A 12,073-nucleotide genomic window follows, 5' to 3' on the forward strand; every position below is an offset into this window, starting at 1 on the left:
TGCCAAAGTCCTCCCATGACTTTTGTTTAGCTAGTTTTACACAGTATTTAGCATTCTTGCATTTATCTCTGTATTCTCTAAGAGCAGAAGCTGACTTATTTGCCAGGAACTTTTGATAGGCTTTCTTCTTTTCCCTCACTGCCTCTTTAACTTCCTGTGTCCACCATGGAGTTCTGATTTTTCTATTCTTGCAGACAACTTTACCACATGCCTCTCTAGCTGAATCAATCAGGGCTTTCTTCAAGGCTTGCCAATGAATCTCCTAGGTTTGATTCCTGTTCTCAAACTCTTTCATTTTTTCTTCAATAATTTTTGTGTATTTTAGTCTACAGTTCACATCTGAGAGCTGCTCAACTTTTATTCACTTTAAAACTTTCTTACATGTTATTCTTTTCAATATGAAATTCAATTTTATCCTGCTCAAGACTAAATAGTGATCACTTCCAATTTCAAATCCTCCTCTGTACACTCTGGTGTCCTGTACCACGGAGAAAACATCACTATCAACAATAACATAGTCAATGAGACTTTTCTTATTCCTTGCTTCTCTCCATGTGAATTTGTTCACATTTTTATGTTGGAACATGGTGTTAGTAATAACCAATCCATGTCCTGAGCAGAATCCAATTGGTATTTGCCATTATTATTAGCTTTATTCATTTCTCCAAATTTTCCCAAAATATTTTTCTATGTCTCACAATCATTTCCTACTCTGCTATTTAGATCCCCAACAAGGACTAACTTTTCCTTTTAACTCATCACTTCTACCTTAGTAGAACCTTCTGTGGGACCATAGGCACAATAAGTCTCATTGTCCAGTTCCCCATTCTCATATTTGCCCACATTACTCTACTTGAGACTGACTGCCATTCAAGAAGATTAGCCTTGTATTTTGTGTTGAATACTATGGCTACTCCTTCTTTTCCTTGATTGTCATTGCCTGAATATAACATTTTGTATTTATTGCTCAGAAAGATCTCACCAGTTTTTGTCTTTTTTGTTTCAGTCATCCCTATTCTGTTGATCTGGTACTTATCTAATTCATTAAAATATGGGACATTAGGCTGTCCCTACAAGTACAATACGAGACAGCAAAATTTGACGTAAAGTATGGGACAGTGCCGTATATACGGGACGTCTGGCAAGCCTGCTTAAGGGTCAAATTTTTAGTCAGTCAAAGCCCAGAAATATAGAACTGTCAAATATTTTTCTTTCAAGAGAGATTGAGATATCGCCTTTGAATGCTTCATGGGGTTTTCTTAAGGTTGCCCAACCAAGTTGAATTCAGAAAGCCTCCATCTACTGTGATCTTTAGTCCTAAGTAAATAAACATAGGAAGTTACTATATCACTTTCTGTGTTCCAAAATAATTTATAATAAATACAGGTTATGTATTTATTATACATTATTTTTGTTTATATTTAATCCTTTTTTACTTTCTACATTCAATTCACTGATCATTTCTTGTCCAAAAGAGCAATGTCATCAGCATATTACTGTTACTAAGCTTTTCCTATTTACCATGATTCCACTATTTTTTCATTCCAGGTGTTTAAATATTTCCTCCAGACCTACTATAAACAGTTTAGGTGAAATGGTATTTCATTTTAGCTGTCTCTTTTTTTATAGGAAGTTTCGAAAATATTTGTTCCTGATTTTATAGATGCAGTTGAAATATCAATATAAATTTTATTTTTCTATTCCTTGATTTTTTAAAGCTTCTAATACAACTAATATTAAGACTGTTTCAAATGCTTTTTCAAAATCAATAAAGGCCAACCCTAAGGAACTGCTAAACTGTTATACCTTCATAAGAATATCAAAGATAAATATCATAAAACTATTGAAAAGGCTTAGAAATATAGGAAGAGTGTAAAAGAAAGATAATAAATGTGATATAAAAATGAAAAATTCTGGATGAGAGCATAGAGTTGTGTATAACAGATGTGTGTTATTTCTTGTGTTTTGTGTACACAATGGAAAAGTCTTTTACAAGTTTACCAAATTAGGCAAAACAGTGCAATCAAATTTGTGATGAACAAAAAATGTGAGTACTATTGAAATTCATTGCAATTATAAAATTTTTATGGTACAGAAACTCTCAAAGTGAGTACTGTACTTCATACCAATGACTGAAAACAAAGTGGATGACTAAAACTTGCAGCTGCTGGTTTCCATAAGCAGAAGTTTAGCAGTTAATCAGAGAAAATTAGCAAATAAATCAGAGGTCACTAGTATTGTAATTGAACACTAAATTAGCATGAGTCAAACAAACTGTTACAGAGTTGGTCCACAATGAAATGCACACACAAACTGGATGCTGCATCAGTTGACTAACAAAATGAAACAGACAAGACTAGAAGTGTCACCAAATATAGGAAAACTGTGAAGCTACATGCAAAGAACTGGATACAGACTTAGTAATGTTTCCACATATAATAACTTAAAATTATCAAGATAAATGCAATCAGGAGTACATAATACCTGAGATAGAAAAACAATCAGATGCTTGAAGTGCAGAAGGAAGTTGGTGTAGATGATATTTAACTAGAAATGGTTAAATATGGAAGTATAACAAAGTTTTAAAATTGCTAGTCTGCATAATTTGTATGGCCTGGAGAAGAAGTGAAATTTTAAAGGACTGCAGTACTCTGTTCTTATAGTATCCATGTATAAAAAAGAGAAATAAAACGGAATGAGAACTGCCGAAGAATTTTTTTTATAAGACTTATGCAAGCATACTTTTTTTAAATGTTGTAAGCTTAACAGCACATTAGTACCATAGGTAGACTAAGATTCATTTTGGATTCCCCCACCCCCTTTGATAATACAGAAACCCTGCTCCAGAGACCAAATATGGGACAGGGGTCTCCTACTGGATGGTTACTATCCAGTACCCTTGTCCCATATTTGGTCTCTGGAGCAGGGTTTCTGTATTATCGAAGGGGAAAAAAATCCAATGGCACTTAATGGCATTAACAAGTATCTGAATCCACAGCAGGATTTGAGCCCTATGGCCTGTTAGAGACCAAACAGGCAAACCACTCAGCAAAACCTGGCTGACTGTGAGAAATCAAAAACACTAGGGAAGAGAAAGAAAAAACAAGCTAGATTAAGGTGAAACAGTTATCAGGACTAGATTTTTATTTCAAGACAAACTGCATAGAAATCATGGGAATATAACAATGATCCATATTTGAGTTTTGTAGATATGGAAAAAATAATATAAGATGCCAAGATAATAACTTTTCAAAACATTACTATTACATGGATGTAAAAATGAAACATTATACCAAGCAATATATAGCCTATACTTACAGGTAGCAGTTTGAACTGAAGGTATAGAGGAAGACCAATGTAAAAATCAGGTATAAGACAGCACATGTACTACCTCCATTTATTCACTGTTTAGGTATGTGATTCACATTATGAAGAAAAAGTGTCATTATCTCATATGGATACAGGAGATATTAAACTTAGCTGTAATTTATGCTGATGATTTTCCTGAATAAATCTGGTATAAGAATTTGTATGAAAATCAGCATTAAGAAGACAAAACACTGAAAATAGGGGGAATTGGAAAAACAACTACATTCTTAGTGATGAAATTACAAAACAATTAATATATTCTGCTATTTAGACAAATTTTTAGTGATGTCAAATGAAATACAGGTGGTCCCCGACTCATACAAGAGTTACATTCTGCAGGCTATGTAAGTCAGATTTAATCCCTTAGCCTTTAATTACATGCTACTGTTTACTTGTTTATAGAATGTATGTGTGTGTGAGGGGGTAGTGCATCGAACATGTTTTAAAGGTTATTTCTGTTAGTTGTATCACAGAATTCCCACAGAAATTGGATTTCAATATGTAATTATTAATGCAAAGTCATATAATATGGGAAAATAGACACAAAAAAAATTTTTTTAATGGTTAATTTGGTTATTCGACCCTTTGAAATTATCAAGAGTTGACTAAATAGTGGCTTCTCTTCATAAATCTCTTAATATGTCATTATTCCTCTTTGGACTTTTAAGAATGGTGAAGTTAATATTAGAATCCACACAAATGCTATAGCATACACTGCCCTGCTGAAGGTATCCAGACACCACTTGTCTGGCAGGCTATATTGATGGATGCAGTCAATAACATGTTGGGCCACCCTTTGAAGCATAACCATTGCGACACATTGTGGAAGGCTGTCTACTGTCAAGTTACTGACACTGTTCTGGTGCCTTGCCATTCGGCCTTCAAAAGCTCCAGCAGTTGATTGTCGTTGGTGACAGGTGGCTTGCATGGGCATATGTGGCACTCCAGAATATCCCACATCACTTCAGTTGGGTTCAAATCGGGACTCTGGACTGGCCAAGGCAACAGGTTAATGCTGACCTTTATGTTGTATGCACATGGCATGGCACATTGGCATTGTCCTGCTGGAAGAAACAATCAGTTGCATTCCCACAGAACTTCGCCATGACTCCAGAAAGATGGTTAGCTAGCACCTACTGGTACCTAGAGGCATTGAGTCTTGTGCTCACACCACATATGGTCTCCACACCTGCAGAACAGAACACTGCCCATACCATGACTCTGCCACCACAATCCTTCATTATGGGCATGACAGGTTTGGTCATATCTCTTGAGAGGGTGCCTCCAAACTCATACATGGCCATCCGATTGGTGGTGAGTAAAGCAACTCATCATTCCACATCGCTTTCTTACACTGCCCACTGGTTCAGTGCTGTTGCTCTTGACATCAGCACAGATGCCACCGAGCATTAGCCTCAGGTGAAAATCTTTGCAGCCCACCCAAAAAAAACCTATCTCATGAAGAGCATGCCGCACTGTTCGTGATGATGGACCACACACTAGGAGGTGGGAGAAGAATCCACTGATACAGCAGTTGTGATGGCCTGAAGAGTGGTCCTACAAGCCTGACCTCTCAGACAATGGCCCGTTTGTCACAGTCCAAAAGGATGGGGGTCTTCCTGATTGTGGTGCAACTGTTAGCGCCTTGCTTCTCATACTTCTGTACAATTTCATGTACAGTGGATCATGGATGCCCAGTCAGAACACTGATCTCACAGATGGACTTGCCACTTACACGCACCCAAAATCACTTAACTGGCATGTCTTGGGCATGCTGACCACCTGTGTTCTGCAAAACTGCTGTCTTGGATGTCGGTTACCTTCCTTTTATAGCAGATTCCATGCAGTGCTTAATGGAGGTCCGTACATTATATCTGGGAGTATCCAGATACTTTTGGCAGGGCAGTGTATATAACATGCAAGCAGTGAAAATATACAGCACTAAAACACTAAAAATATAATGCATCTATGTTGGAAGTAAGAATAATACATGCATCACATAGGCTATCTGCCTTGTGGAAGACATTAGATAGCATGCAAATAATTGCAAGTGGATTAAGTAAAAATTTTATAATTCACCATTTTTTTTTTCAGTCCTTTCACAATACTTTGTGTAAGTCCAAATTTACTTAAGTCAGGGACTGCTTGTATACAGAAATAAATAATAGAATAAGCAAAGATTTTATTCAACTGACTCTCCACCATTATGTAGAGAGTTGAATAAATTTATATGAGTTAAATGATGGGGTTCAAGGCTACAACGAAAGTGGTTGGTGTATTTAGTGCTATTGTAAAACTGGTGATTTTTATCTGTTTTGTTGATTTTTCCCTTAGAAAATTAATGTTTTATAGTATATTAGTGTAGATTTTATTGTTTTTAAAGTATTTAGTGTTTTATAAAATTTTTATCAAGATATTGCAATATTAAATATAGTTTAAAATAGTGTCAAAAATTCAAAAGAAACATAATGCAAGAAAAACAGTAAAATTGAGAACAAGAAGGCTTGCCCCACTAAGGATATTGAAAATGACTTAACTGCCAAAATTTTGAAGTTAAAGCAGATTAGTAGACAGACAACACAAGAATCACAGAAAGTCAAGTGGCACTTAAATGGACATAGCTACGTAGGATAAAAAAAATTAAGCTGCAAAATAAGAAAAAACAAAGCACAAAATAAGGTAAGTTATGGTAAGGTAAAAAAATCAGGTAAGCAATGTTAATTGCAAAAAGGACATTATTTGGTATGGTGACTTAAAAAAAAATAATTGTTGAGTGGGTTATAACTTCAAATTTTCCTAAAGCAAAAATTAAAAATAATAGCACATGCAATTGAAAAATGGAAAAGTAAAGAGATCGTAATTGTAGCAAGTAATAATGACTTAACCATCAATAACTTCAGTATGAGAGAGGATGTGAAAGGGTTGTTGAAAGAAGTGAGAGCAAAGAATGAGAAAGTAAAAATCATAAATATATTACCTAAATATGATAAAAATGAATTAGGAAGAAGGCTATGATGGCAAACAATTTGATGCATAGGCTACGTCAAAGGAATGAGAGATTTTAGATGTGTGGAGTGAGTTTGAGGGAAGATTATATTTGTATAAGAGGGACAGCCTACACTTAAATGTGTTTGGTATCAGGAGTCCTGAAAAACTAATAATTGGCATGAGACCTAACACACAGAGTCAAGGAAACTAAATTATGATGGGAAGAATGGTACAGATCTATGTACAAGAGTGATAACGTTATGTAACTGTGTTAATAATGGGAATTGTGGAAATGATTATTAGGAGAGAGCAATTTTTGTGTTCATCTGGTTTGGAGCCATTAAACATGTGCAAAGACATAAGCATAAATAAGACACTCAATAAGAACAGAGATCTGCAAGTTGTCCAAATGAATCACAATGACCACAGACAAGAGCATAAAAAACATGCAGGTAGCTATGTATGTACACAAATGCTAGGAGTATCAGAAATGGGTAGAGTTTGTTGCCTTGATCAATACATTGGTAACTCATATTGTAGGCATTAGTGAGAATTGGCTATCAGAAGTAGACATAACTGGTATAGAGTATAAAGGACACAGTATTTTTAGTAAGTATAGATAGGACAGGAGAGAAGGGAGACATGCTATTAATGATATTGGATGACTTGAATCCAGTTAGTATTGAAACCGATGACTAATACTGGTAACAGTTTTTCATGTGGCAGTGAGTTTGAGCCATCTGGTGTGAGGTGAAATCTGACAAGACCAATACATAGTGGGGTATTGTTACAGACCTGGTGGATCGATTGCCAGTGATGAAGAAATGCATCACCAAATAAAGATGATAGGTGCAAAAAGAGTAATCATAAGGGGACTTTAATTACCCAAACATTGATTGGGTAGTAATAAAATGTCATAAGAAGAGTGAAACTGAATTTTTTGAGCTGTTGTGAAATGAGACAGAAGCAGCATGTGACAGAAGGAACGAGGTCAGAGTGTTAGATTTCATTACAGTGTTAGAGGAGATTTCAGTTAAAGAAGTGACTATTCTGTCTCCAGGTGATGACAGTGACCATTATGTACTCATTCAGGAAAGGTTACATGCTGAATGGTAACATTCTATAATAATGTTATCATTGAGTTAGACAATGGGAATGGATAAACCATTCTCGTCGTGGGGGGAGGAATCTTTATATGGGCTTTTTTCAATTGAAGGTGAGTTAGCTGATCTCATACAGAGGTAGCAGAGTTTTTCCTCCCAGAAACTCGGGTGTTTCATCCCGCATACAGACAAATCGGCCCTTCAGAACACACGCAATTTACAGACAAAAAATACTAGTTGTAGTGGTGGCGGTTGTGGGCAGTAGATGATTGGCTGTAGAGGATTGGCATGGTGGCAGAGACAGTTGTACAGTAGGTGTCCTCCTGTGATGAGTCTTCAGGCTCCTTGGAGGTGTCACCAATAATAATAACAATGTCATTTTACATCTTTACAAGGCTTTGAAAAGACCTCACTTGGACTATTGTGTGCAGGTCTGGTGTCCAAGTATCTGTTGTTATGTGATATAGTGAAGAGAGTGCAAAGGAGAGTGTTAGAAATTATATTAGGATTATTGAATACTCAGTATGAAGATAGTGAGATGTGTGTGTGTGTGTGTGTGTGAATTCAATAACTATTATGCGTGTGGTATATGGTCTTCCTGACTTCCTGGTCTGTCTTAATAATAAAGAGAAATTAGCAAGCACTAAACTAGCATTGTTTGCTAACTGTAGGTTTCTAACCCAACTCCCAGATCATTTCTGGGAGTTAAAAGAAATAAAACAGTCAATCAAAAACTAGAGATCACAAGAATTATAGAAAAAAAATAAATAAATAAGAGGGAGAGCAAATTTTGTCACTGGCAGAATTATTAAAAATAAAGATGAGAAAGAAAACTTGTCATTAGAATGAACGTGTAAGCAGAGCTAATCTAAGGTAGTTAGTTGGGTCATTTAAACTGAACTGAAAGAGATTAACAAATCATGTCCGACAAGGTTGGTAGGAAACATGCCTAAAAGAGTGAGATCCAAGTAGAATATGTAGTTAGTAGTACAGGTGAAAAGAGCAAAGCTAATAATAATGGTATATAACTATTCTAGATTTCTGTTCATATGGACTATTCATTAGTAATACCATGTTGCAACATAAATTGTGTACAAAATCACATGGAGAGAAGACTTGAGAAATAAAATCTGGTTTACAACATAGTAAAGATTCTGGATTGTTATTGTTGATAGTAATAGTTTTATGTGAGTTCAGGATACAAAAGTATACAGTGGATTTGAAATAGGAAGTGATCATCACTTAGTTTTGAGCAGGATAAAACCAAATACCATATTGAAATGAAAAATATGTACAAAGCTTTAAAGAAGAATCACAAAGTCAACTAGCATTCAGAGATGTACTGTAGACTCAAATATACAAATATTATTCAAGAAAAAAAATTAGAAAGTTTGAAAAAAAAAAAAAAAATTCAAACCATGGTGACTGCAGTAGACTTGAAAGAAAACACTTATAGATTCAGCCAGGGAGGTGGGTGAAGTTTACAAATATAAAAAGAAAACACCATGGTAGACCCAAGAAGTTGAAGGCTACTACACCGGAAAAGAAGAAAGCATATCATAACTTCCTAGCAAGAATATGCTCTGACAGAATACAGAGAAAAAAGTAAGAAATAAAGCAATGCATAAGAACAACTAAACTAATCATGGAAAGACTCTGGTAATACAGAATATAAATATCAGGAAGGTGGCAAAATGTCTAAGTCTATTGAAAAAGCTTACAAATAGAGGAAAGAATACTGGAAAAGGAATCAGATAATAAAGGTGATATATAAACTGAAGATAAAGATATGTCAGTTATCAAAAGATTACTTCTTTTGATACACTGCTAAAAGAAACATGAAATGACAAAAAGAATGAGAAACATTGAGAAATGCAATCGCCAGTCTGGTTGGCCAAGTGGTTAATGTATCCAACATGTCGTGGGATCAAATTCCATTGTGGGCATGGATGTTTGTGATTGTAGGTGGGAGATGAATTTCATCACCCGGTGTGAGATCACCACTCTGCTTATTGGAAGCCTGAAATGGCTTGAAAAAGTTCCATGATGTTTGGTTTCTAGATTATGTAAAAAATAATTTAAAAATGTATATAAAATTGATAAAAATAGAAAAAAAAAAAAACTTTAGCTCATCCATGGTACAAATGTATTTAAAAAATTTTACATTAAATTTTAAAGGTTTAACTAATAACCTTTCATGGGTATGAACCAAAAAAATTCGGAGGTACATATCAATACTTCATATATGGAAAAGCATCAAAAACATGAAACCTGGAAAGGCAGCTAGAGTAGATGATATTAGACCAGAGATGTTCAAATATGGAAGTATTTTACACTGATAGCACTGCAAAACTCAGATGCCTGGCCAGAAGAGGTCAAATTCCAGATTCAGGTAAGAGAGTTTTGCTAATAACTGGAATTAATCCAATCACAGTAGAAAGTGACCTCATAAGATCAATTTCCATTAATAAAAAGAAAAATAAAAGAAAGTGAGAATTACACAGTAATGTCTCTACTGGGTGTTTCATGTAAAATTTATGTAAGCATACTTGAGAAAATGCAAAGCAAAATTGTGGACTTGAAGAAAAACAAGCTGGTTTCAGGCCAAATGGATGTGCTATGATCCAATTTTCACTTCAAGATAAATATCTGAGAAATCACAGGAACAATAAGAGTTTGCATTTAAGTTTTATAGATCTGGAAAAGACATATGACAAGGTGCCAAGAGAAAATATGTTCAAAACACTACAGTTATATGGTATAAATGGTACATTATATCAGGCAATACATACTTTATAAGTCAGCAGTTAGAACTGAAAGAGATTCAGGGCTTGGCTGTAAAATCAGGTGAGAGATAAGGGGATACACTATCTCTATGGTTATTCATCACCTATATGGATCACATTATGAAGGAAAGTAACATTAAACTGAATCAAAACTGGAGATGTTAATTTCAGCTCTTTAATTGAATGTATACCTTAAATAAATCGAGTGAAGTCTAGAGGACTTCCTAACTACTCAGCAATAAAAAGAAAAAAGGCTATGAAAAGATGCAAGAAAAAACATCAGCTAGATTCTGAATAACTTACATTAAAAAGTTATAAAAGAGGATAAGTATCTTCTTGTTTTATAAGATGCAAGCAAACAATAAGTTTCAATAATAACGGAAAGATTCCAAAATTACAAATTTCCAGATCAAGCTGCAATGGTATTATGTATTTAAGAAACTTTGGCAACAGTCCAGGCACAATAAACTCATTACAGAACAAATATAGATCCAATAGAATAAATAAATTTTTTCTGCTATTGGGACAATTTTTAGTGAGGATGGCAAATTAAATATAGTAAAAAAATTAAGTAAAGCTGGTATGGTGGGGGGTAAAATGAATAAATTTATATTGCAGAAGAGTGACATTAGTCAAAACATTTAAGTAGTGTATAAATCAATTCTGATCAAAGATCAGAGAACTACAAATAAGAGAATTCTCAGAAAAATTGGGGGAGTAAGGATGGATATCAATAGCAAAGTCATTAAAAATTAAGATATCAGAAAGGAATTTCACATCATTAGTATTAAAAAATTTAAATTGCACATCAATGATATAGGAAATGATTTGACAGGAAATATTCAGATGTTCCTGATGATGCTAAACCGGGAGGAACAATGCTAAATGAAGGTAATGCAGAGATCCTGCAGGAAGACTTAAATTGACTAGCAGCATGGGCAATGGTGATGGCTGCCAGTTAATGTGGCCAAGTGTATGGTAATACACTTTGGGAAGAAAAGTTCACGCATTATATACTATGTTGATGGAACTGGGAAGTGACTGTGAACAGAGAGGTTGAAGTTTAGAGGACATAGTGAGAAGATAGCACAAACAGCACATCTATTGTTGTTGAACACTAACGAGTAGGGACAGCAGTTTTGTTTCCCTATATAAGGCTCTAGTAAAGCCATATCTGGACTACTGTGCACAGAAATGGGCACCTGGATTCTGTGGAGATGACGAAGCAGTGGAGAACATCCAGAGGCAAGTGACAAAGATTGTTGCAGGTCTATGGAAATTTCCCTATGAGAATAGACCGACAGTCCACAAGCTTCAAAAACTAGCTGATAGGCAATAAGAAGGGATATGATAGAACCATATAAGTTGTTAAAGGAGATTTATAGGATTGACACTGAAGACATTTTATTCAGTATATGGCAGGAGGGGGGGGGTCATCCATGGAAATTGTGTAAGAGCATGGTTAGCAAGAATGTTAAGACTACATTTTTTGCTTTGAGGGCAGTGAGCAGGTGGGATGGGTTTCCAGAGGTGGTTGTGAGTGTTTCAGTGAGATGAGCACTCACAAAACCACCTCTGGTTGTGAGTTTAACAAGAGATATGATAGGTATTGTGTAAATAATGGCTGGTATGTATAGTGGATCTCTTACAATGAGTGTTCTGATTCCATGAGGGGATACTTGTATAATACTAATAAAAATATGAGGGTGTGCCGAAAAGTTATGATAATCACCATGAAGGAATTGAGGTAGAGCCACGTAACTTACAAATTCTACATATTCCCCATGAAGTGTTATTTACTTGTTACAATGCTGCTGCATCATTTCC

General features: G+C 35.1%; 1 protein-coding gene across 1 annotated transcript in view; it reads right to left on the reverse strand.

Moving 5' to 3' along the window:
- LOC150108540 (V-type proton ATPase 21 kDa proteolipid subunit c''-like) overlaps positions 1-12,073 on the reverse strand; it is a 167,154-nt gene that overhangs the window by 21,113 nt on the left and 133,968 nt on the right. The window lies entirely within an intron of this gene.

The sequence above is a fragment of the Typopeltis vanoorti genome, chromosome 3, assembly GCF_054136105.1.
Source record: "Typopeltis vanoorti isolate ZY-2024b chromosome 3, IOZ_Tvanoo_1.0, whole genome shotgun sequence".
Lineage (NCBI taxonomy): Eukaryota > Metazoa > Arthropoda > Arachnida > Uropygi > Thelyphonidae > Typopeltis > Typopeltis vanoorti.